The following is a 23,429-nucleotide window of genomic DNA, read 5'->3' on the forward strand; positions in this document are numbered from 1 at the left end:
ATCTTGTTTACGTTTCGGCCCGAGTAGGTATACTGTGTATCGATATGACAAGTCTATGTACGACGTAATTTTCACGTATTACATGTGATCAGTAGATCAAAAGTGTATTGACTTGATTATTAAACAATTAATGAGAACATATTGGCAAGGTATGGTAACTATACGAAACGTTAAACTTGTGTTACCGGTGAAGGAATAAAATATGTATATTAGCTGTTCATGTGACTAGAAATATAATGGATTTTACCACACGTTTATACTACGGATCTCGCTTACCACAATAAAACGTTGATGATGGAACGCAGAAATTTTGTATTTTAATACCTACAAATATACCGATTTTTAACGAATTTAAATTGACAATTGAGCTAGTAAACAAAACGTTGATTATCAGTCTAGAAACCGTTGTTTAAATGTTGTAGAAAAGCAGTGAATGAAACGTTAAACTTGTGTTACCGGTGAAGGAATAAAACATGTATATTAGCTGTTCATGAGACTAGAAATATAATGGATTTTACCACACGTTTATACTACGAATCTCGCTTACCACAATAAAACGTTGATGATGGAACGCAGAAATTTTGTATTTGATTACCTACAAATATACCGATTTTTAACGAATTTAAATTGACAATTGAGCTAGTAAACAAAACGTTGATTATTAGTCTAGAAACCGTTGTTTAAATGTTGTAGAAAAGCAGTGAATGAAACGTTAAACTTGTGATACCGGTGAAGGAATAAAACATGTATATTAACTGTTCATAAGACTAGAAATATAAACGGTTTTACCACACGTTTATACTACGAATCTCGCTTACCACAACAAAACGTTGACGATGAAACGTAGAAAATTTGTATTTTAATATCTATAAATATACCGGTTTTTAACGAATTTAAATTAGCAATTGAACTAGTAAACAAAACGTTGATTATTAGTCTAGAAACCGTTGTTTAAATCTACGTGTAATGAAAATCGTATAATATTTGTGGAGAGACAACGATTAATATTTTACTGAAAAATTACCGTATATCGAACACGGTAATATTTTCTACCTATACCATAATTATACAACCTTAACGTTTCTTCAACCACATTTTAACCGGCTCATGTTTACTGGGATACGGCGCAATCAAAGGAACAGTCGTGTGCTTGTTGCAAAGGCAACCACTACATCGCGTTCTGTTCGACCTTCCGCGACAAGTCTCTCGATCAAAAAAGGGAAGTGGTTTCTGCGAAAAAGCTTTGCTTCAATTGTCTCGGTCCACATCAGCAGAAGGACTGTCGATCCAACAAAACGTGTAGCATGTACAACGGTCGACATCATTCCTTATTGCATCGAAACTCTTCCTCAATCTCGACAGCTGCCAACAGCGGCACAAATCAAGGACAGGCTGCAGTAGCGCAACCTCTAGTGCAGAACGCATCAATCTCGAACAGCGCCTCTCAGGTGAGCAACCACTCAGCTCAGCCTACAATGATCAAGCGCTCTCCAGTTCTTCTCACCACAGTGCAATTGATCGCCTCGAATCCGGAGACTGGAGAAAGAATCATCGCTCGCGCTCTACTCGATCAAGGATCCGAAAGTTCATTCGTCACGGAGTCGCCAGCGCAACAATTGCGACTACGTCGGCATCAAGCAACGATACCGATCATTGGCGTCGGAGCTCATCAATCGGCAGTGACTCGCGGCATCGCGACATTTCAACTCCAATCTCGTGCTCACACCTCGTTCTCGCGTCAGGTGGAGGCACTTGTGCTTCCACGACTCACATCGTATCTACCCTCATTACGACTTCTCGTCGAAGACTGGCCTCATCTACGAGGACTCAACCTCGCGGATCCAAGCTTTGCACATCCCAGTCAAATCGACGTAATTCTCGGAGCTGACATCTACAGCAACATCATTGGTCAAGGAGTTCGAAGAGGAGCACCAGGAACACCAATCGCGCAAGAAACTCAGTTCGGTTGGGTCCTCTCCGGCTGCGTTTCAGCGGAAGCAGCAAGCCCCTCGTATGGCGCAGTCCAAGGCTTCCAATGCTCCCTCGATCACGAACTGCTCGATCTCGTGCAGCAGTTTTGGAAGCAGGAAGAAGTGTCGAAACCTTTGGCACTAACTTCCGAAGAAGAGCGTTGTGAGCAACACTTTCGCGAAACGGTTTTTCGAACTGCGTCCGGTCGCTACGTAGTTGGGGCTGCCGCTCAAGGACAATTCTGTAGAGCTTTGCAACTCGCGGAATCCCGCGCATCAAATGCTCCTTCGTTCGGAAAAACGTTTCGGTAGCGACGCGAAACTCAAGGAAGCTTACTCGAACTTCCTTCGTGAATATCGTGAACTCGGGCACATGCGTCACGCTATCAATATACCTGAAGACAATTTCCGCGTGTTTTATCTTTCCCATCACGGTGTAGTTCGCGACAGCAGTACAACAACAAAGTTGCGTGTCGTGTTCAACGGGTCTCAAAGAACCAACCTCGGACTCTCTCTCAATGACACTCTTTCCCATCCATCAAGAGATCGCGATGCATCTAAATCTCGATCAAAGTCCATTCTTTCGGGCTCTCGGTCTTGCGTAGAGACCAGACATCGACGCATTCGCGTTCTCTCCGAAAATTCATCAAACTCGGGACAATTTCACGAAACGAAAAATTCTCTCACAAACCGCGCAGCTCTTTGATCCTCTCGGATGGCTCACGCCGATCACGATCATAGCCAAAACCTTTATGCAGGAATTGTGGGCACTAGTTTTCGACTGGGACGAGCTGCTCTCAACTTCATTGTCCTCGCGATGGATCGAGTTTCTACAAGATCTTCAAGGCATCTCAGCTATCACCATCCCACGATGAATCGGGTTAAGTTCAGCATCTTTTGGGATAGAGATCCACGGTATCGCGGACGCCTCTCAAAGTGCATGAGGCGCAGTGATCCACGCGCGAACGTATATCAACACTCACAAAGTGCGCGTTTCACTAGTGTGCGCGAAAACTGAAGTAGCGCCGCTAAAGAAGGTGACAATTCCTCGTCTCGAACTCTGTGCTGCGAATCTTCTCGTCCGGTTGATGTCTCATGTGGAAAAGACTCTCAATTCCGAAAACACCCCCGTTTATCTGTGGACGGAGAAAAGCGTCATCGTGCCAATTTATTTGAGTAAAAATTTGAGTACCGCGAACATTGACACGATTCATCTTCTCACGGTAGAGAGTGATTCGGAACACCATATGACCGGCGAGTTCGCACCGAGATTTCACTCTGCTTGGATTAAAGATCTTTCACGATTTGTGAGCAAACAATTGTCCGTAGCAGTATAGAAATGAGAGTTCTAGATCAAAACATAGCGGCGTGCCGGCTCCCCCCCACCAGCCTCCCGGGCAGCCGGTATGTTACCCCCACTATTGCAAGCCTTACCCAATGACGTCAGCAGTATAAGCGCCATTTTGATTTGGCCGGATGAGCAGCCATTTCGATTTTTGCCAGATGTGACGTAACCGGCTGACGTGCCCACGGCGGCCATTTTGAAAATAGCGGTCATTTCGACGGCGGCCATTTTGACGGCGGCCATTTGGATTTTTTTGATGGCGGCCATTTTGATTTTTGCTTAGTCAGTCGAGCAGCCATTCACACAGCAGCCATTTTGATTTTTGCTTAGCCGGATGAGCAGCCATTTTGATTTTTCATTGTCCGACAGTTTGATAATGTGATTTCCGCTATGACGTCATCAGCATAATCGACTGATTTGCCGTCTGACGAGCAGTCATTCAGACAGCGGCCATTTTGATTTTTTCCTAGTTTTGCCGTGTGACGAGCTGCCATTTTGATGGCGGCCATTTTGATTTTTTATGACGTCACCAGTATAATCGAGCGATTTTGCCGTCTGACGAACAGCCATTCAGACAGCGGCCATTTTGATTTTTGCTCAGCCGGATGAGCAGCCATTTTGATTTTTTGTCGTCGGACAGTTTGATAATGTGATTTTCGCTATGACGTCACCAGTAAAATCGACCGATTTTACCGTCTGACGGCGGCCATTTTGAATTTTGCTCAGTCGGATCAGCAGCCATTTTGATTTCTATCGTCAGACAGTTTGATAATGTGATTTATTTCTCGGTCGGATAAATAGTTATTTTGATTTTTCGCCGTTACCTGTAAACTTTCGCGCTAATAGTTTGCCCCAAGCGAAAAATAATATTTTCCACGTACTTCGAATACATTCTTGTGTGTTAATCGACCGGTTGGCGACATCGCAATTAGATAGGCCGAGAATGTTCACTACAATTAGATAGGTCGGGGAATGTTGACGACAATCCGTAAACTTTCACTCGCGCTAATAGTTTGCTTTGACTATCACTCTCCCAAATTCTTACCTTATCCAAGTGCAACACGATTGTCATATGCGCGCAAAGAATTGCCACATTTGCGAAAAGCCGTTTACCCCTGAGGAGAAAAAGTGCCACGACCACTGTAACTTCACGGGTAAATATCGTGCTCCTGCTCATAATCGGTGTGATTTGATTTTCAGAGAGACGCACACAATTCCAATAGTTTTCCACAATTTGTCCGGTTACGATTCTCACTTTTAATAAAATCCCCCGCGTCAACTTTTCCCTGTGAAATTACCCTCCTATAATTCTTGTGAGACGAAAGCGCTAAAATCATCATGATACGTAATAACCAGTTTACCGGCGAAGAAATAATTATAGGATTCAGCGACGCGACTTCGGAGTTTTCGCTCCAAGATCTTCGGCGACTCGTTGAATGTGTCCGGAGAGCTCGTGCGCAACCGCGCAGACGGCACAGGGTATATGTTCAGGACATAACATTAATCCTGCATTTTCAAAAATGGGGGAAATGAGGTGATCGCGATCTTTTCGGACATCGAACCAGATGACGATGAACGCGAAGCCAATTGGATCGAGCGTCGTCAGATCAGCGAGGAATAAGATACGTCCCGACGTATGATTGTGCGCCGGAAAACGTTCAACGACTGCAGCAGTGTTCGCCCTCGGAGCGAAAATAATATTTTCACCATACTTCGAATACATTCTTTGTGTTAATTGACCGGATGGCAACATCGCAATGAGATGGGTTGGGGATGTTCACGACAATTAGATAGGTCGGGAATGTTAATGACAACTCATAAACTTTTACGCTAATAGTTTACTCTCAGGGCGAAAATAATATTTTCAACATACTTCGAATACATTCTTTTCTGCTAATCGACCGGGTGGCGACACCGCAATTAGATAGGCTGGGAATGTTGATGGTGATCCGTAAACTTTTACGCTAATAGTTTACCCCCAGGCTTATTTCCCACTCGATGGGGTATATAAAACGTGGGCCTATTCCGATGATGACGCTGGTCTCATCGTCTCTTCGCGTCGTGAACTGCTCTTACTAGTGAAAAACAAGAAACCGATTGAAACGCGATGGATCTAACAAAAGTTGACCGCGTCGGCCGTCTGGAGAATCCGCCAACCAAGAAGATGTCGGAACTTGAAATTGGAGCGGCGTACAACATCACGGGCTTACGGCTGGTCAAAACGAAATTTGGGGTACGTGTTCTGGCGACGATGGATAAGGATTACAACGTCTTCTTACCACCGAGAATCGCAAGGGCCCTGCAAGAAGATTCAAATCAGCTGGCTGAAATGTGCAACATGGCTGGGCAAAATCGCCTGCAAATGAAATATCTTGGTGGGGAATTCTACGAGCTCGAATTTTCATGCGGTTGTGTGCCATAAATGAACTATGCGATCCCCAACCACCACCTCTACAAAAATTCATCCGCGAGGGGATGAAAGCAGGCGTGCTGGAGATCGAACTTTCGCCAACCGGATCCGAACAGGAGTTGTAACGAATCTCGGAAATATCAACCGGTACCAGCCTCTCGCTGCGGGGCTTTCGACGTTCGTTGAGCTGCCCAAGGACATTCAGCGGAAGAGGGCGGTGGTGAACGTGAAAAACAAAGATGAAAGATGCCTTCTCTGGCCCATCACTGCAGCCCGCCACCCGGCCAACACCCCCACCGATAGAACTAGCCATTATCGCCGCTTTATCTCCGAGTTGGACTGTGCAGGTATCAAATTCCCCCCCACTCTACATGATGTGAAAAAGCTTAAGATTCCATATTGATACCTGGACAGACCGACACCCTACCTTGGGGGTTTGTTCCAGCCCCCTGATAGCTATGGGATAAAACTGTACACGTTTAATTATTGTGAATATTCACGCTTGACGCCTCGGGCGATCCGCCATCATGCGGAAACGATTTGGACTGGATTTGAAAATGTAAATTCACATACTTGACATTTATTTATCTAATCATTTATTTATTTATTTATTGATTTATTTACTTATTTATTTATTATCAATATATTGAGAAATTATTCATTTTTACTCGTTCACCACGTGAAAAGTTTTCAGAAAACGAAAAAAAGTTTTCGGAAAATGAAAAAAAGTTTTCAGAAAACGAAAAAAAGTTTTCAGAAAACGAAAAAAAGTTTTCAGAAAATGAAAAAAAATTTTCCGAAAACTTTTTTCCCATTTGATTAACACGTAAAAAAAGCTTTCAGGAAATGAAACTAAGTTTTCTGAAAATGAAAAAAAGTTTCCTGAAAATCAAAAAATATTAAATGTGTAATAATCGTATGGAAAAATTGCAGATTATTATTATTATTATTATTATTATTATTTTCGTGGAATCGAGTACGGCACATATGCATGCAAAGAAGATGAGTGTGGAAATATTTGTATATCCAAATCTTTTATTGTAATTCGGAAAATACATACAAATTATGTTACATGGCTGTTTTATTTATCCAGATATTGTGCAAACTATCAAAACCCAACCACTTCACATAGACCCGATTCCCCCGTTTGCGTGATACTTCCTCCACAAGATAGCCGTCGGGGTATTTTACTTTGCCGAGCTCCTCCTCGTAGAAGCCCCCCTCGATGGGATGATCTTGATAATCGGTAAGTTTGTACGTCGGCGGATTGGTATCTTTCACCTCACTCACGGTGCATATTTTAGTCGTCCAATTGGGCGTATAGCCTTTTTCGAATACATTCTTGTACTTGCTGATTCGAACTCGATCGCCCGCACTGAAGGTGCCAGGAGGTCCCTAAATTGGGGGACACGGACCAGCCAGCGTGATACCCGACTCAAATCCAACCGAGAATTTCTTTGCCGCAATCAATTAACACAAAGAATGTATTCGAAGTATGGTGAAAATATTATTTTCGCTCCGAGGGCGAACACTGCTGCAGTCGTTGAACGTTTTCCGGCGCACAATCATACGTCGGGACGTATCTTATTCCTCGCTGATCTGACGACGCTCGATCCAATTGGCTTCGCGTTCATCGTCATCTGGTTCGATGTCCGAAAAGATCGCGATCACCTCATTTCCCCCATTTTTGAAAATGCAGGATTAATGTTATGTCCTGAACATATACCCTGTGCCGTCTGCGCGGTTGCGCACGAGCTCTCCGGACACATTCAACGAGTCGCCGAAGATCTTGGAGCGAAAACTCCGAAGTCGCGTCGCTGAATCCTATAATTATTTCTTCGCCGGTAAACTGGTTATTACGTATCATGATGATTTTAGCGCTTTCGTCTCACAAGAATTATAGGAGGGTAATTTCACAGGGAAAAGTTGACGCGGGGGATTTTATTAAAAGTGAGAATCGTAACCGGACAAATTGTGGAAAACTATTGGAATTGTGTGCGTCTCTCTGAAAATCAAATCACACCGATTATGAGCAGGAGCACGATATTTACCCGTGAAGTTACAGTGGTCGTGGCACTTTTTCTCCTCAGGGGTAAACGGCTTTTCGCAAATGTGGCAATTCTTTGCGCGCATATGACAATCGTGTTGCACTTGGATAAGGTAAGAATTTGGGAGAGTGATAGTCAAAGCAAACTATTAGCGCGAGTGAAAGTTTACGGATTGTCGTCAACATTCCCCGACCTATCTAATTGTAGTGAACATTCTCGGCCTATCTAATTGCGATGTCGCCAACCGGTCGATTAACACACAAGAATGTATTCGAAGTACGTGGAAAATATTATTTTTCGCTTGGGGCAAACTATTAGCGCGAAAGTTTACAGGTAACGGCGAAAAATCAAAATAACTATTTATCCGACCGAGAAATAAATCACATTATCAAACTGTCTGACGATAGAAATCAAAATGGCTGCTGATCCGACTGAGCAAAATTCAAAATGGCCGCCGTCAGACGGTAAAATCGGTCGATTTTACTGGTGACGTCATAGCGAAAATCACATTATCAAACTGTCCGACGACAAAAAATCAAAATGGCTGCTCATCCGGCTGAGCAAAAATCAAAATGGCCGCTGTCTGAATGGCTGTTCGTCAGACGGCAAAATCGCTCGATTATACTGGTGACGTCATAAAAAATCAAAATGGCCGCCATCAAAATGGCAGCTCGTCACACGGCAAAACTAGGAAAAAATCAAAATGGCCGCTGTCTGAATGACTGCTCGTCAGACGGCAAATCAGTCGATTATGCTGATGACGTCATAGCGGAAATCACATTATCAAACTGTCGGACAATGAAAAATCAAAATGGCTGCTCATCCGGCTAAGCAAAAATCAAAATGGCTGCTGTGTGAATGGCCGCTAGTCTGACTAAGCAAAAATCAAAATGGCCGTCATCAAAAAATCAAATATGGCCGCCGTCAAAATGGCCATCATCGAAAAATCAAAATGGCTGCCATCAAAAAAATCAAAATGGCCGCCGTCAAAATGCCCGCCGTCGAAATGACCGTTATTTTCAAAATGGCCGCCGTGGGCACGTCAGCCAGTTACGTCACATCCGGCAAAAATCGAAATGGCTGCTCATCCGGCTAAATCAAAATGGCGATTATACTGCTGACGTCATTGGGAAAGGCTTGCTTTAGTGGGGGTAACATACCGGCTGCCCGGGAGGGTGGTGGGGGGGAGCCGGTACGCTGCCATGTTTTAATCTAGAAATCTCATATCTATACTACTGTCCGTCCATGAACACAAAACGTTTTTATGTGACAGATGCTTATGCCACTTTAACAAAGAATCATCGTACAACGCCTATCGCCGAGACTGTACTCTGTTGAATAAAGCGTGCATGCAATCTCCCAAGTTTGAAGATTTAACATCTTCGAATTTTCAAAACATAGGTACCGCCGCGTTTGTCGCTTACGCCGATCTGCAATGTATATTAGAGTCTGTACCGGTTAATGAATTCTAGAATCACGTCCTCAACTGTCAAACACATGAAATTCGAAAGCATATCCCGCACAGTGTAACTACGTACATTTTTCGTAGGACGAAACTTCGTCAGAGCTTCACGGTAGACGTGGTGCCGATTGTGTAGATTGGTTTGTCCGACGACTCAAGGATTTATCGATTCAAGTAGAGTCACGCATCAAAAACATAATTCCGATGAAGTCTCTTACCCAAGTGCAACGCGATCGTCACATGCGCGAAAAGAATTGTTATATTTGCTAAAAGCCGTTCACCCCTGAGGACAAGTGCCACAATCACTGTCACTTCACGGGTAAATATCGTGGTCCTGATCATAATCGGTGTGATTTGAATTTCAAAGTCTCCACAACGATTCCCATAGTTTTTTACAATGTAACCGGTTACGATTCTCACTTTTTAATAAAATCTCTCGCTGCAACTTTTAAAGGCGAGACTGATCTGCTTCCCATGAAAAAGGAGCAATATATATCCATCACGAAGCGGGTCGAAGGGTCGATGATGAGCTTGAGATTTATCGATTCCTTCCGTTTCGTGGCCAGCAGAATCGATAAACTCTCGTCATATTTGGCCGATGCCGATAAACATATAACGCGTCAATTCTACAATAATCCTACTCAGTTCAGTTGGATGACTCGCAAAGGCGTTTTTCCCTATTAATACGTCGATTGTTGGGAGAATCTCGATGAAACTCAGCTACCCGCAAAGGAGCATTTCTACTCTCAACTCACCAATTCGAATATTTCAGACGCTGATGACGAGAACGCGAAAACTGTTTAGGATGAACTTAATTCAGAGACATTAGGGGCATAATCGGATTTATACTTGAAGACGGATGTTCTTTTGCTCGCAGATATTTTCGAAAATTTCCGCGCTAGCCACTTCAAAAAATATGATTTACATTTGTTGCACTACTTCACAGCGCCGGGACTTGCTTTTGACCCGATGCTCAAATACACAGGAGTAAATTTACAACTTTTGGACGACACAGAAATTATATTATTTATAGAAAGAGCCATTCGAGGCGGCGTAGCGCAGTGCTCTAACCGCCATGCTCAGACCAATAATAGATTCATGGTTGAAGATTTTGATCCAAACAAAGCGAAGTCATACCTCATGTATTTTGATGTGAATAATTTGTACGGTGCAGCTATGAGCGTGCATTTCCCAATCGGCTCGTTTGAGTGGGAGTATGAGCATGTCGATATAACAAACCAGCCAGACGAGTCGTCGATCGGTTACTGTCTTAAGGTAGATTTGGACTACCCTGTAGAACTCCACGAGGATCACAGAGACTGAACTCTCTGTCCGGAGCATTTCACACCGCCAGGTAGTAAAATTGCCAAACTCGTGACCACCCTTCACCCCAAAACAAGATATGTCCTACACTATAGAAATTTGAAGCAATGTTTGAGTTTAGGCATGAAATTAACGAAAGTACACGGAGTTTTAAAGTTTGCACAATCTCCATTGTTTGAGCCTTACATCACTCTCAACACCGACATGCGCAAGCAGTCCAGGAACGAATTTGAGAAAAACTTTTAGGAACTCATGAATAACGCGGTGTTCAGCAAGACTATGGAGAATGTACGAAATCGGAAAGCTGTTAAATAAGTCACAAAATGGGAGGGAGGAGGTGGTGCGAGAACGCTTATTGCCCTAGCAAACTTTCACAGCTGCACCGTATTTGGCAGTGATATGGTTATCATTGAAATGAATCGTGTCAAAGTTCACTTCGCTAAACCTATTTACGTCGGCGCGTCAATTCTAGATCTGTCAAAAATCATTCTTTATGATTTCTACTACAACTATGTAAAATCCAACTTTTCGAACAAACAGGTCAAATCGTTGTATACCGACACAGACAGCCTTATTTATAAATTCAATGTACCCAATATCTATGACATCGTCGAACGTGATGTGGATACAATGTTTGATACCTCCGACTATCCGCGCGACAATGTGTATGGTATTCCTCTTAAAAATAAAAAACGACTGGGGTTGATGAAGCATGAAAATAACGGTAAAATTATGACCGAGTTTGTGGGGCTGCGAGCAAAGCTGTACACAATTGATGGGAGGGATGAGGAAGGGGGAAAAATATGGCGAAAAATATGCGAACAAGTTGCAACCTTTCTGTACTACGGAGCATCACCCCAACGATGTTGTCGGAAGTGATGCTTCCCACGACCGTCCCCAGTCTCTGTCTCAGTTCTGTCCAACGTTTACATTCGAAGAACGTGTGTTTCGCGACGTCTCGTCCATGCCCGTAGTACGTACAGTTGGGCGTTCGTACTCGGTTCGAGTTGTATAAGTACCGTCTAAAGTAACCGTGGCTCGTCAGAAGCTGGGTAACGTAAAAATTTACATCCCCAAGCCCAGCGGCCTTCTGAGCCGTTCATTGTATGTGAGGCCAGAAGGTCATCTTCGTATCCAGGGTCACCCCCAAGTCAATCCCCTCTGGTCTCGATCTCGTCCGTCCCGACCGTCATACGTAATGTGGTCGGTATTCGTCTTCTGGTGAGATGCACCAGTTCTGTCTTCTTCGTCGCGAGTTGCAGTTCATGGTCAGTCATCTACAGTCCGACTTGTTTCATTATCCGATTGAGTGCGTATTATGCCAGATCTAGAGTGCGCTCGACTATCACCGCCGCCACGTTGTCAGCGTAAGCGACTAGGCGAACGCCGAGCGGGAGCTCCAGTCTGAGCAGGCTGTCATAGATCCCGTTCCAGAAGTCAGGTCCCAGTATGGAACCTTGAGCGACCCCCGCGGTGATCTCTCGCACATGACCTTCGGTTGTTGCGTATGTCAGTCGTCTGTTCCGAAGGTATTCCTCAACAACCCGGAGCAGGTAAGGCGGGACCCCGAAGTCGCCTCTCAGCAACTCTAGGATGTCCACCCACCTGGCCGAGTTGAAAGCGTTCTTAACGTCCAGTGTCACCAGCAGCGCGACGGGTCACACAGCGTGGCAATGTCTGTCTGTCGACCGGAAGTAGTCAACCACCTCTTGGATCGCTCCAATCGTTGATCGACCCCTCCGGAAGCTGAACTGCTGGTCAGAGAGGCCTCCGCCGTCCCGTATCGCGTCCGTAAGTCGTGGTCGCAGAAGCTGTTCGTACAGTTTCCCTGTCGTGTCCAGTAAGCTCAGCGGCCGGTAGGCCGACGGCGTGCTGGGGTCACCCTTACCCTTTGGGATAAGGACCAACCTCGCCACCTTCCACCGGTCGCTGAATGTCCCTGTCGTAAGGCACGTGTTGTAGAGGTCGAGAAGTATCTCCGGCCTCAGGCTCGCTATCAGCCGGAGAACCTCCGCCGGTACCCCGTCCGGTCATGGCGCCTTACCCCTCTTCATTGCTTTGGTCGCTCCGACGAGCTCCTCGGCGGTGAAGACGGGGGGCGCCGCCGTCTCGTCGTCGTCTGTCGCGTCCGTACGCGTCGGGTGCGTCGGGAACAGTCCGTCGACGATCCGTCGTGCAGTTTCAGCACCCTTGAGTTCTGGCGGAACGCGAGCCCCCAGTCTACCGGTCACAATCCTGTAACCGGCACCCCAGGGGTCGCAGTCCCCCTTCTCGCAGAGCTTCTTCCGGCATCGCGTCTTGTTGTCTCTAATGGCGTACGTCAACCGTTTCCGTTCGGTCTTGTACTCGACCTGAAGGGTTTCCCTCTCAGGTCTACCGCCAGACCTCGTAAGCCGTCGTCGTTTTGCCAGGCAACTCTTCCGCAGCTCGGCTATTTCGTTTGTCCACCAGTAGTTGTGGTGGTCTGTTGCGTCCGTACTGTCGTTCTGGCTTTGTGCTGTCGCACAGCCGCGTCGTCAGTTTGGCCGTCTTGTCTGCCAGTCTATCGGCCCTTTGCCGGTCAGTCAGCTCTGGGGGGACGTCGGTAATCGGGGCCGGCACTGCCGCCAATTACGCCGAAAATTTCAGTACGTCGAGTTTGTCTCCGTTTCACCGCGGCGGGTGCTGGATCCTTGTCCGTGCCGTCTTTGTCTCCCCTGCCACTTCGAAGACGATGTACTGATGATTGCTGGCCGTGTAGCCCTCGAACACCCGCCACCGCCTTACCCGTGGCAGAATTCTGTCCGTCGTCATCGTTACGTCCGGGATGGAGTTGGAGGAAATAGAGTGGGTGGACAAGAGCCGAGAAGTTATAACAATACCCACCGGGAGCTACGAAATTGAAGATATCGAAAATTTTCTGCGTGAGGAGATACCCAACGACATCACCCTCAGTCTGCAAGCCAACTTCAACGAGCTGAACAGTGAAGTTATCTGCAATCAAGTGATAGATTTCAAACCCAAGGATTCCATCGGGCGCTTCTTGGGCTTCAAGCCGTTGGAGCTGGCAAGAGACGTTACTCATAAATCGAAATTACCAGTAGCCATACTGAAAGTTAATACCATACGCGTCGAGTGCAATATAACCACAGGGGCGTACATAAACGATCGTAAAGCTCGGATGATAAACGAATTTTTCCCGATTGTTCCATCAGGATATAAGCTTGTTGACATGCTCGCGGACGTCATTTACCCACCAATCGTCGTACAGTCCATACATAATATACAGCTGAGAATAGCCGATCAAAACGTCGAGTTGATTAATTTTCGCGGAGAAACGATCACTGTGCGTTTACACGTAAAATCTCTCAAATAATGGGGATCGTGTTTGATACGAAAAAGTTTCGCAAGAGTTATAAAAGCGAGACGTTATGGCCAAATATCACTAGTCGCCCGACACCTCCGACGAAGTCGACATCTCCGCTGACACCTCTGAACGTTTGGTTTCTCTGGAGCTCAGGTCTTCAATTACGTGGAAATTTTGGAAAATAAGAATTTGTGTTCGCTGCATCCTGTGTATGTTACCATGGAACAAATAATCAGAATACAGAAACCTGTGGTATCCGACGAATCGATTGTTTATTCTGAGATTCATGCTCATCAACCGTTTGCATCATCCACCTTCCAAAACGCCGATGAAATCCATATTGTTGTTCAACATCAAGACTTGTGCCTACTGCGCAGTCAAAGCTTTCTCCACATTCACGGAAAAATTACAAAGGACGATGGTGTAAATGCGGTGACGACTACGAAATTCATTAATATGGCTGTTTGTCATTTGTTTGAGGAAGTTCGCTACGAGTTGAACGGTGTGGAGATTGATCGGAATAAAAATGTTGGTATCACCAGTGTTATGAAGGGTCACTTATCCCTAAGTCAGGGTCAGCAATATAGTCTGGAGAATACCGGTTGGTTGAGCGATGATGCCGGACTAACTGATGCTTCTGGAAATTTCGACGTTGTTCTACTGTTGAATCACATGCTGGGCTTCACCGAAGATCATTGTCGAGTCATCGTCAATGGCAAACACGAGTTGATTCTCACACGTTCCAACACCGATTTGAATGCGGTGATTCAGACCTCGCCGACTGAAACCTTTCAAATTACCCTTGACAAAACCGAATGGATGCTACCCTACATCAAACTGGCCGATAAACCTGAAATCCAGCTACTCAACTACATTGCCTAGGATCCGGCTATATTTATGAGTTTCCGTTCTTGGCAAACGTACGTGTATTCGATACTCCCGTTAACGACGCAACATGTGTGGGCGGTCAAGACATCGACGTAGTTGGAGAAGCCGAGATATGTCGTTCTGGGATTCCAAACTGCAAGAAGAAACGATCACCAGAAAAATGCCAGTGAATTTGATCATTGTCGAATCAGAGATGTAAAACTCTTCCTCAACTCGCAGTGTTATCCCTACGGAAATTTGAATCTCGATATATCCAATAATCAGTATGCCATTCTCTACAACATGTATGTTCAATTTCAAACGGTCTACTACAACAAAGAGACCGAAGCTTTGTTATCGAAGCGTGAATTTATAAACCAAGCTCCCCTCGCCGTTATCGATTGCTCGAAACACAATGAATCGTTGAAAACTGGACCGGTGGATATTCGATTGGAATTTGAAGCGAGCGTGGAATTTCCCCAAAACACCACAGCCTATTGTATGATCTTGCACGATCGTATTAAAAAGTACAACCCGATTAGCGGTACGGTTAAGAAATTAGTATAAGTCAATATTGGAATAATAATTTCTTTAATCAATATGGTTATCGAAAATAATATGTATAATTTTACTTGTCAAATTTAGAATAGGATGATTTATCATAGAATAAAAAACTTAATGTGATCGTTATTGAATAAAAACATTATCAAAAGCATCGAACCGTTATGTTCTTGAAACTTTCACTGATCCACATGATAAATAAAAAATTAGCATCTTGCAGCAAGCATTGGAGGCATCACGCATTATCGATCGGAGGAATATCGATTGATCGATAATGTGACAAGCCTGTCGCAACACCCGGTAACACCAACAGTCGTATCTCGTTGCACAGAAATATCAAGTAGAACTTCGGTATTCACAATTCTGTGGGTAAACTGTCTTCCGTCTAACAATAAAAAAATTTGAAATGTCCGCTCATCCGAAGATGAAAAAATCAAAATGGCTGCTCATCTGACTAAGCAAAAAATTCATTGACAAACTGTATGTCGGTGAAAAATCAAAATGGCTGCTCATCTGACTAAGCAAAAAATCAAAAAACATGCACACCCCAGCCAACGTGGGGCATGTGATGGGAAAAAAATCGGTCAACGAAAAAGCAGGTAGTGGGCAGCGTTTGACGGGGGAAAAATCAAAATGGCTGCTTATCTGACTAAGCAATAATCAAAATGGCTGCCCATCTGACTAGCAAAAAATGTCACTGTCAACTTGTCTGTCGATAAAATCGGGCGGAAATACAGGTGGCGCCATCTATGTTAACAGTCAGTAACACTATCGCGGGTAAGGCTTACCATCGCGGTGACAACATACCGACTATCGGTGGGGTAGGAATCAAGATCGGCCGGTTCTAACTCGTTGCGTGATTTAGAACCGACCTATCCTAACTACTGACGTTGAAAAGTATTTCTTCAACGATAGGTTGATTGGCTTTCAATCGAGAGAGATAGCTTGTAGGTGAAGTATTGTCTCTCTTGCACTAGTACAGTCTTTAAAAAGGCTTATACATCCCTTGTTGCACGCGCTTACCTCACTTCAATCACTGACATAACATCTTTATTTGGACTGTCCCACGCATTTGCAGTAGCTGGTAGAGGGAGAAGGCACTTTACTTCTGATCTATCTCTTTTGGTTGAAGTCCCACCATAGTAGTGAGCATTCCAGTTGTGTTATACTTCAGTACATTGAACATTATGGCGTCAAGGGAAAGAGTTAACCGACGAAAAGTTTCATTACTTGCTCAGTACGGAACCAGTACCGCTGCTGATGTTATGAACTGCGACACAGCAGTAAATTCCAGTGCTGGATGCATAGTAGTCATAATACGAGAGTTCTGGACTAAAAGATAGCGATAGACCGGCCGAGTTGATTATGCTTCCTATCTTACTTACAGGCGGGATGTTACTGGCGAGCTGTAAGAAATTACTTGTATTGCCAACCTATTCTTACCGATGGAGAGCTCGATTGTGAGATTTTTTACTGCCGGATAGGTTGCTATTTTTGCTAACAGCAAGTGCGATAATGAAATTTTTTTTGGCGGTAAGATGAACAAACATTCTTTTCGACGGCAGTATTATCAGCTGGAGTGCGACAACAAGTTTTTGCAGTTGGTGCCCCTTTCATAGAGCCATCGTTGTTCTGTTTTAACGGTTGATCTCGCATATGGCGCCGATTGATCGGGTCTGCTTTGTTTCCAATGTCTACCGGAAAATGGTTACATTTAATTGAGTGATAGTTGTGCTGGAGAAACATAACGTTTGAAATAACGGTCAGATAGTTTGAACATAACTTATCGGGTGTCTAGAAAATGTTGGCTTTGAGACAGTGCTGACAATGCGCTGGTTGGGTGGCATTGTTAATGAATTGGTATGAAAATTTTTCCACAAAATGCCTGTGTCAAGTTACGCTTAGTAGAAATCTGTAGTGGGGATGAATGGTATATGAAACGTGAGCTTAATCAGATAATAACTCTGGTCTCACTCTCACGGAAAAAAACCCCAAATTGGGTGTAAACTCGTACCCCTAACTTTTTTCTTATGGGAAATTAGCATTATCTATGAGTTTTTATACCCCCAACTCATAGATAATGCTAATTTCCCATAAGAAAAAAGTTAGGGGTACGAATTTACACCCAAGTGGGTTTTTTTCCGTGAGGTCATCTCGCCATGAACTGATTTCACTCGTCAAAATGAACCCTCGTCAAAACGTTATGGATTTGTGAAAAATCACCCTCGTCGGCCGCTTGGAAGACTAATCGACCAAGGAAATGCCAGCACTCGAAATTTGTAGGGTGCAAGTAGTACGGGGGCACTTAGGGGCATCACAACAAACCCCTCTCCCATCCCTCTCTGGTGTCAATCCCCGCCAAAGAGTGAATTTGGGGCACCATCCTTTTTCCAGCCGCCCCTCGCCGAGGAGTAACTGGGGCGTAATCCCCTTCCCCTGCCGCCCCGCGCCTAGCAGTAGTTTTTGGGATTCCATCCCCTTCCCCCGCGGTCCGTTTCCTAGGAAGGATTTTCATCTTGAAGCTTCTCCGAACAACTACCCCTTTTCGCTTTGAAGCTTCTCAGCTCGCCAGCCCTTCCCCTGCCACCCCCGCGCCAAGTAGCGAATATCGGGTACCGTTTCCTTACCCCAGTACCGCTGACCACGAAGCAGATTCTGGGATTCTACCGGATGGTCTTTGAGCTCGTGTACCCCTCACTCCGTCCCCCCGACCGTAAGGCGGACTCCTTCCCCTTACCCAAGTGCCCCTGGCCATGAGGCAGACTCTGAGACTACCTAGCCCTCTGGCCCCTCGAATCACGACCGCGAACTCTGCGACTTGGACGCTTAGGGTTACAGCCTCCTCAACCCCGACGAGGGTTACCCGGGCTCTCCGTCTCCGTCACGGCCTACTCTCGTTCTTTCACCATCCCTCTTCCTTGCGTAGGCTGCTCCTGTCTCTGACCTTACTCTGCCGTCGTCAGTATTTACCCTGAGGCTTACGTATGCTTGGAGAACATAGGCCTTTTCTCTTAATGTAAAGCTATAGGCATACTTGGATGTACGAGGATGTGGATAGGTGGGCGGGTGAGGAAACAGAACTCAGACGGATTGCGTACAAAAATTAAAACTCTTTACAGGCTTATTCAGTCATTACGGGTGCAAATAAATTTTTCTGGAAAAAGTAAATATGAATACGTTCGAACAGATGGTGGATTTACATACTGAGAGAATATCTTGCAAGTCAACACCCGGTCACCGCCGACTCTGCACCACTCACGTTCTTCATCTGTTTTTCGCAGGCTGGCCATCCCATATTTAATTTTAAACTGCGAAAGGCCGAAAAATGATTGCATCGACAACGATGACGATTATGTTTTCGATTTATGTATGAGGCATTTCCTGTCAAATCGTCCATGAATAATAATTTGAGTTTCTGATTCCATCGAAATTTTCATGGGTGATCACACCTAATGTGATGAGCTTCAAGGACTTTTTTCGATTTTCGGCCTTTCGCAGTCTGAAATTAAATATGAGATGGGCAGCCTGGGAAAAACAGACGAAGAACGTGAGTGGTGCCGAGTCGGCAGTGACTGAGTGCTAACTTTCAAGATATTCTCTCAGTATAGCGAATAAATGATGATTACAATGTTCTTATTACTGCACAAGATACCTTGGGAGGGTCCTTTTTTTTATTTAACAATCTTATAATTAGTCACATTATAATTATTACAGGTACCACATTGAACACAACTTACAGGCTAAATGTGATTTGGATCAGTGGTGATAATTTTACGTTTTGTGACGTATGCTACGTGGTTGTGGAATAATTCTATAATACGATGGTGTCTTTCGAGGTTAGAAGTAAGCATATTGATAAATTTCTGCATCAAAAAATCAGCAGCCGTAAAGTGCATAAGCATAATACAAAATCGTCCAAATACATCAGAATTGAGGCTTTGAAGCTGTCTGTCGTTCCAGTCGTATCGTTTGCAATTTCTTCGTAAAGTCCGGCTATGGTGAGGGATGGAATGGTGGTAATCCGAAGCTGTCGAAGTATGTACCGTGTCTCAAGGAACTGACAAAAACGCCACCCAGTGGTTGATGGGGCGTGTGTGATCATCGGTATTTGATACAAAAGCTGTCGGGCGTGTCCCGATGAGCGGTATCTGATCCGCTGCAAAGACCCTGGTCTTCCCGTTCGGAATCGTCGGCATCGCGATCCATATCTGTAGATCGTCCATTTTGCACCTCTTCTTTTTCTTCTTTTTCGGTAACGGTAACTTCGCTGTCTGATGTAGGCGCAGGCGATTCAGGAGAGATATTCAATGAAGCTGCTGGCTCTGGAATTACTGCTTGTAGCGAGGAATTTCTTTTTGGTAACTGCAGGGCAGGGGGGTGGGCTGATTACCAGTCGAACTTTCCTCTCCAGTGTTGTTGCACTTACTGGCTGACGATGCTTCTGAATAATCGTATTTGGTTAGAAAAGCGTTATTGTTGATCCATTTCTTCAGTTTAAGTGCGTTGTTCATTGCACACGTGGAAAATTTCTCCTTCTTAACGCCACGAGAGAAGCACTATTCTGAAATGCGTTCCAACTTTACAAAAGCAGCCTATTCAAGGTCCTCTAGGTTGAATACTTAACCAGCGGTAACATTTTCAATATATTTTGATTTCTCACGTCCACGGGCAAAGATTCTATGCACATGACGTGCGATTTCTCATAGATTAACGGCTAATTGAAGCAGCGTGATGTCACCTTGAAACCACTCGATCCCATGATGATAATACGTTCCGTAATTGTTCTCCACACGTTCTTTGAGTGGTAGATCTGTAAAGGGATATGTACATATTATGAAATTCGTCGCAGAAGCACATTAAAGACCTTGCATGTATGTGGCTTATTTACAAGTTTATTACACTACTTGTTATAAGCCAATTAAGACGGACCCGGCCGCCTATAAAACGATATGAATACGTCATATCTATTATTTAGCGAGAAGAAAATTGCTAGAGAATGTAAATTCGAGTATATTTGGTGAACTGAAATATTAACGTCGGAGCCAGGAATCGACCCTGGTATCTAGAGATGCTTGGCCGGAGCCTTACTCCACCAGACCACCTAGCCGCCCTGACCACACTGTCTTTAATTTCTTTCATCATCTGTATGTTCGAATTTATTTGTTTTCGTATGCCTTGTATTTCGAAATATCTAAAACGTCGATAGCTCAAGCTATGAAAATTTGACACAAAGAAAAATCGGATTTTTCAACGGTTCCACAGCCGTACAACTTAAAATTCCGAAAGTGTAAAGTTCTGAAGTTAAAAAATCTGAATGTGTCAAATTCTGGGATTTTAAAAAAACCGAAAATTACGATTTCCGAGTGTCAAAATATTCATTACTATGAATCGTTATGTTAATTGAATGCGCAACAAACGACCTATGGAAAATCGTTAGGCTGCCGAAAAGCTTCTTTTTAATATTTGGTTGCATTGCTTCAACTATAATGCGTTGCAAACTAATTTTTACACATACCGTCATAAACGATATTGTTGTTCTCAGAAACTATCATTTCGCGAACTCATTTTCGACAAACCCTGAATACCCAATAATAACAAAACACCGGACAAAGTGTATAAATAATCATTTTTGCATGGAAAACTTAAAATGCAAATGTATGTACGAAAACGTATCACACGTGAGTAGTACACATCCGGCCAAAATATCGTGGACAGCTAATTTTTCGGCCGTGTCAATTACATTGGTAATGGAGCCTGCCTGTAGTGTCGCTGGCCTCCAGTGGATGAATCTCCATGAACATAACAGAATCCAACCATATAAATTTCAAATGGATTTTTGGTCGGCCAGTAATGACGCTGCAGATAGACTTTATTACCAACGTAATCAACCGAACCGAAGAATTAGTCGTCCACAACATTTTGACCACATGTGTACAGGATGATGTAGAAATCATGATAAGTATTCTATAGGGACTACACTTTACCAACGTGTTTTTCACCAAATTTCTTTGGTAATTTATTTTAACAATAATATAGTCTTTACCATTGTTTCTCAAGTAAAAAAAAGTATTTGGTTTCTCAATCGATTTTTATTCGTTTGATTTTCATTTTCACAGAATCGAGTACGATGCTGAGGTTTATCTCCAGTAAACACAGATTGCAGGGCCATAGCTGGTTAGGTGGAGGAATGCCGATACTTGAGTTGCGGAACCGCTGTCGGAAGACTTGTGATGGCCCAGTACTATAGTGTCGCACTGGCAGACAGCTGGGTCTCTGAAGACAAATTTTTGCTATTGTTTTCACCTCACCTTCACCGCACCTAAAGAATAACAGTGGCGGTAGCCGGCGAACTATCGGCATTCAACCAGTACAGTAGAACTTCGATTATCCGAACTCCCACTATCCGAACCCTCCGTTATCCGAACGTATATTTGCTTTATCCGAACGTGCTATTATCCGAACCGTGGCGTGATTTTTTTTTTTTTTTTTTCTATAATAAAAATGCCTTTTTTTGTTTGTTTTTCGTTCGAAATGCTGCTCGTCCGATGTTTTTGAAGTTCGCTCGACAGAAGTACTCTCAAACGAAAAAAAAACGAGCTTCGTTATGCTCGAAAACAAATTAATTTCGCAAGGGGTCATTAAGAATTGCTACAAAGATACGTATCGTTGATAAAATTTTTAATTCACACGGAATAAAACTTGGTTGAATGATTTATAAAAATTTTCTATTAGAGATAAATACAATGGCATTGTCGTGTTCCATGCAAGACTTCTGATTCTGATTTTTTTTTCTTCTGTTGAATAATAATTTATTCAAGCGACTTTGTCGTTAAAAAGTAAATACTACGAATATTACCCGAGAGCGTTACAAACTTATGAAAAAGTATAGATTTTAGATTGGTTGAAGAAAAATTAAAATAAACCTGATTCCGAGATAATTTGTTGTACGTCCGTAATATCAATTTCTTTTTGAACGAATAAAAAGTTTTCACGGAAGCTTTTTTTTGTGACCTTTGCGATAAATTTCAGTACTATGTCTCGTCGCTACTTATTTCTTTTACCAAATAGAATAGCTTTGACGAAAGCAACGTGGGGTAATTTTCAGTATTGCCTTATCGATGTTGAAATTGGAAAAAAAACCAAATGAAGAATGCGAAATTATGTATATGATTGAAATACACAAGCATCACGTTGAATCGCTCAAAATATCTGTCCGTTTTTATTATTTTTCCCATATGCAATATGTAAGACCGCTATCTACGACAACGCATTTCTATTATCCGAACTTTCGATAATCCGAACTAGGCCTGGTCCCGACGGGCTCGGATAATCGAGGCTCTACTGTACTGACAAGGAAGGTCACCTTACTGTACCCCCACAACCTGGGTCAAAAAAATTATATTTTGTAGTTCACACCAAAGTATAAACCCTCAAAAAAAATTAGCGGCCCACTCGCATATTTAAGGGGTGAAATTAATTCTCAAAAATCGGTGGTTTTTTCGTTTTTCGCTGATATCTTTGAAACAAAAATAGATACGGCAAAAGTTTGAATCGCAAAGTTGTTCATTTTTCAGTGCTCTGCAATATTATGTAGTCAGGAATTATGTAAAATTTTTTTGTTTTTTTTCATAAAAAAACAGGTTTTTTTACACATCTTTCTCTATCATTTCCTAATAAAACGTAATTGTTCCGACTCGACGTTTAATGATATCAATCTACATTGGTTTTTTACGTCTCAAGAGGTCATGAAACCGGAAAGTTATTTTTTCAAACGCAAAATTTTTTATAGATTTGGACTGATTACATGTTCTCATCATAATCAAACTGTGAGGTCGTCTGTTTGAAATACGTTTTATTTTTTCGTGATATCCTATCTGAGATGTTTAATACCGTCATATCAGTAAATAATGAGGCTCTATATAAACTGACTCTTGCCACATTTGAGTTAGTATTGACGGTTTCCGTTCATTAAAGTTCTCTGGTTATAGGAGTGCATTATTAAGAACGTATTGAATACTGTGAACTTTTTCAAACATGTATATCAATCCCGTGAATGTCATAAATGTTTTTTCGACTTATTTTATGGTGATGAATTGG

At 43.5% G+C, this 23,429-nt stretch overlaps 1 protein-coding gene across 4 annotated transcripts in view; it reads left to right on the top strand.

Annotated features, from left to right (window-relative positions):
- Window positions 1-23,429, top strand: part of LOC124221964 (dipeptidase 1) — a 1,639,756-nt gene that overhangs the window by 1,007,947 nt on the left and 608,380 nt on the right. The gene's annotated exons all lie outside the window — the stretch shown is intronic.

Source organism: Neodiprion pinetum, chromosome 6, assembly GCF_021155775.2.
Source record: "Neodiprion pinetum isolate iyNeoPine1 chromosome 6, iyNeoPine1.2, whole genome shotgun sequence".
NCBI classification, from domain to species: Eukaryota; Metazoa; Arthropoda; class Insecta; order Hymenoptera; family Diprionidae; genus Neodiprion; species Neodiprion pinetum.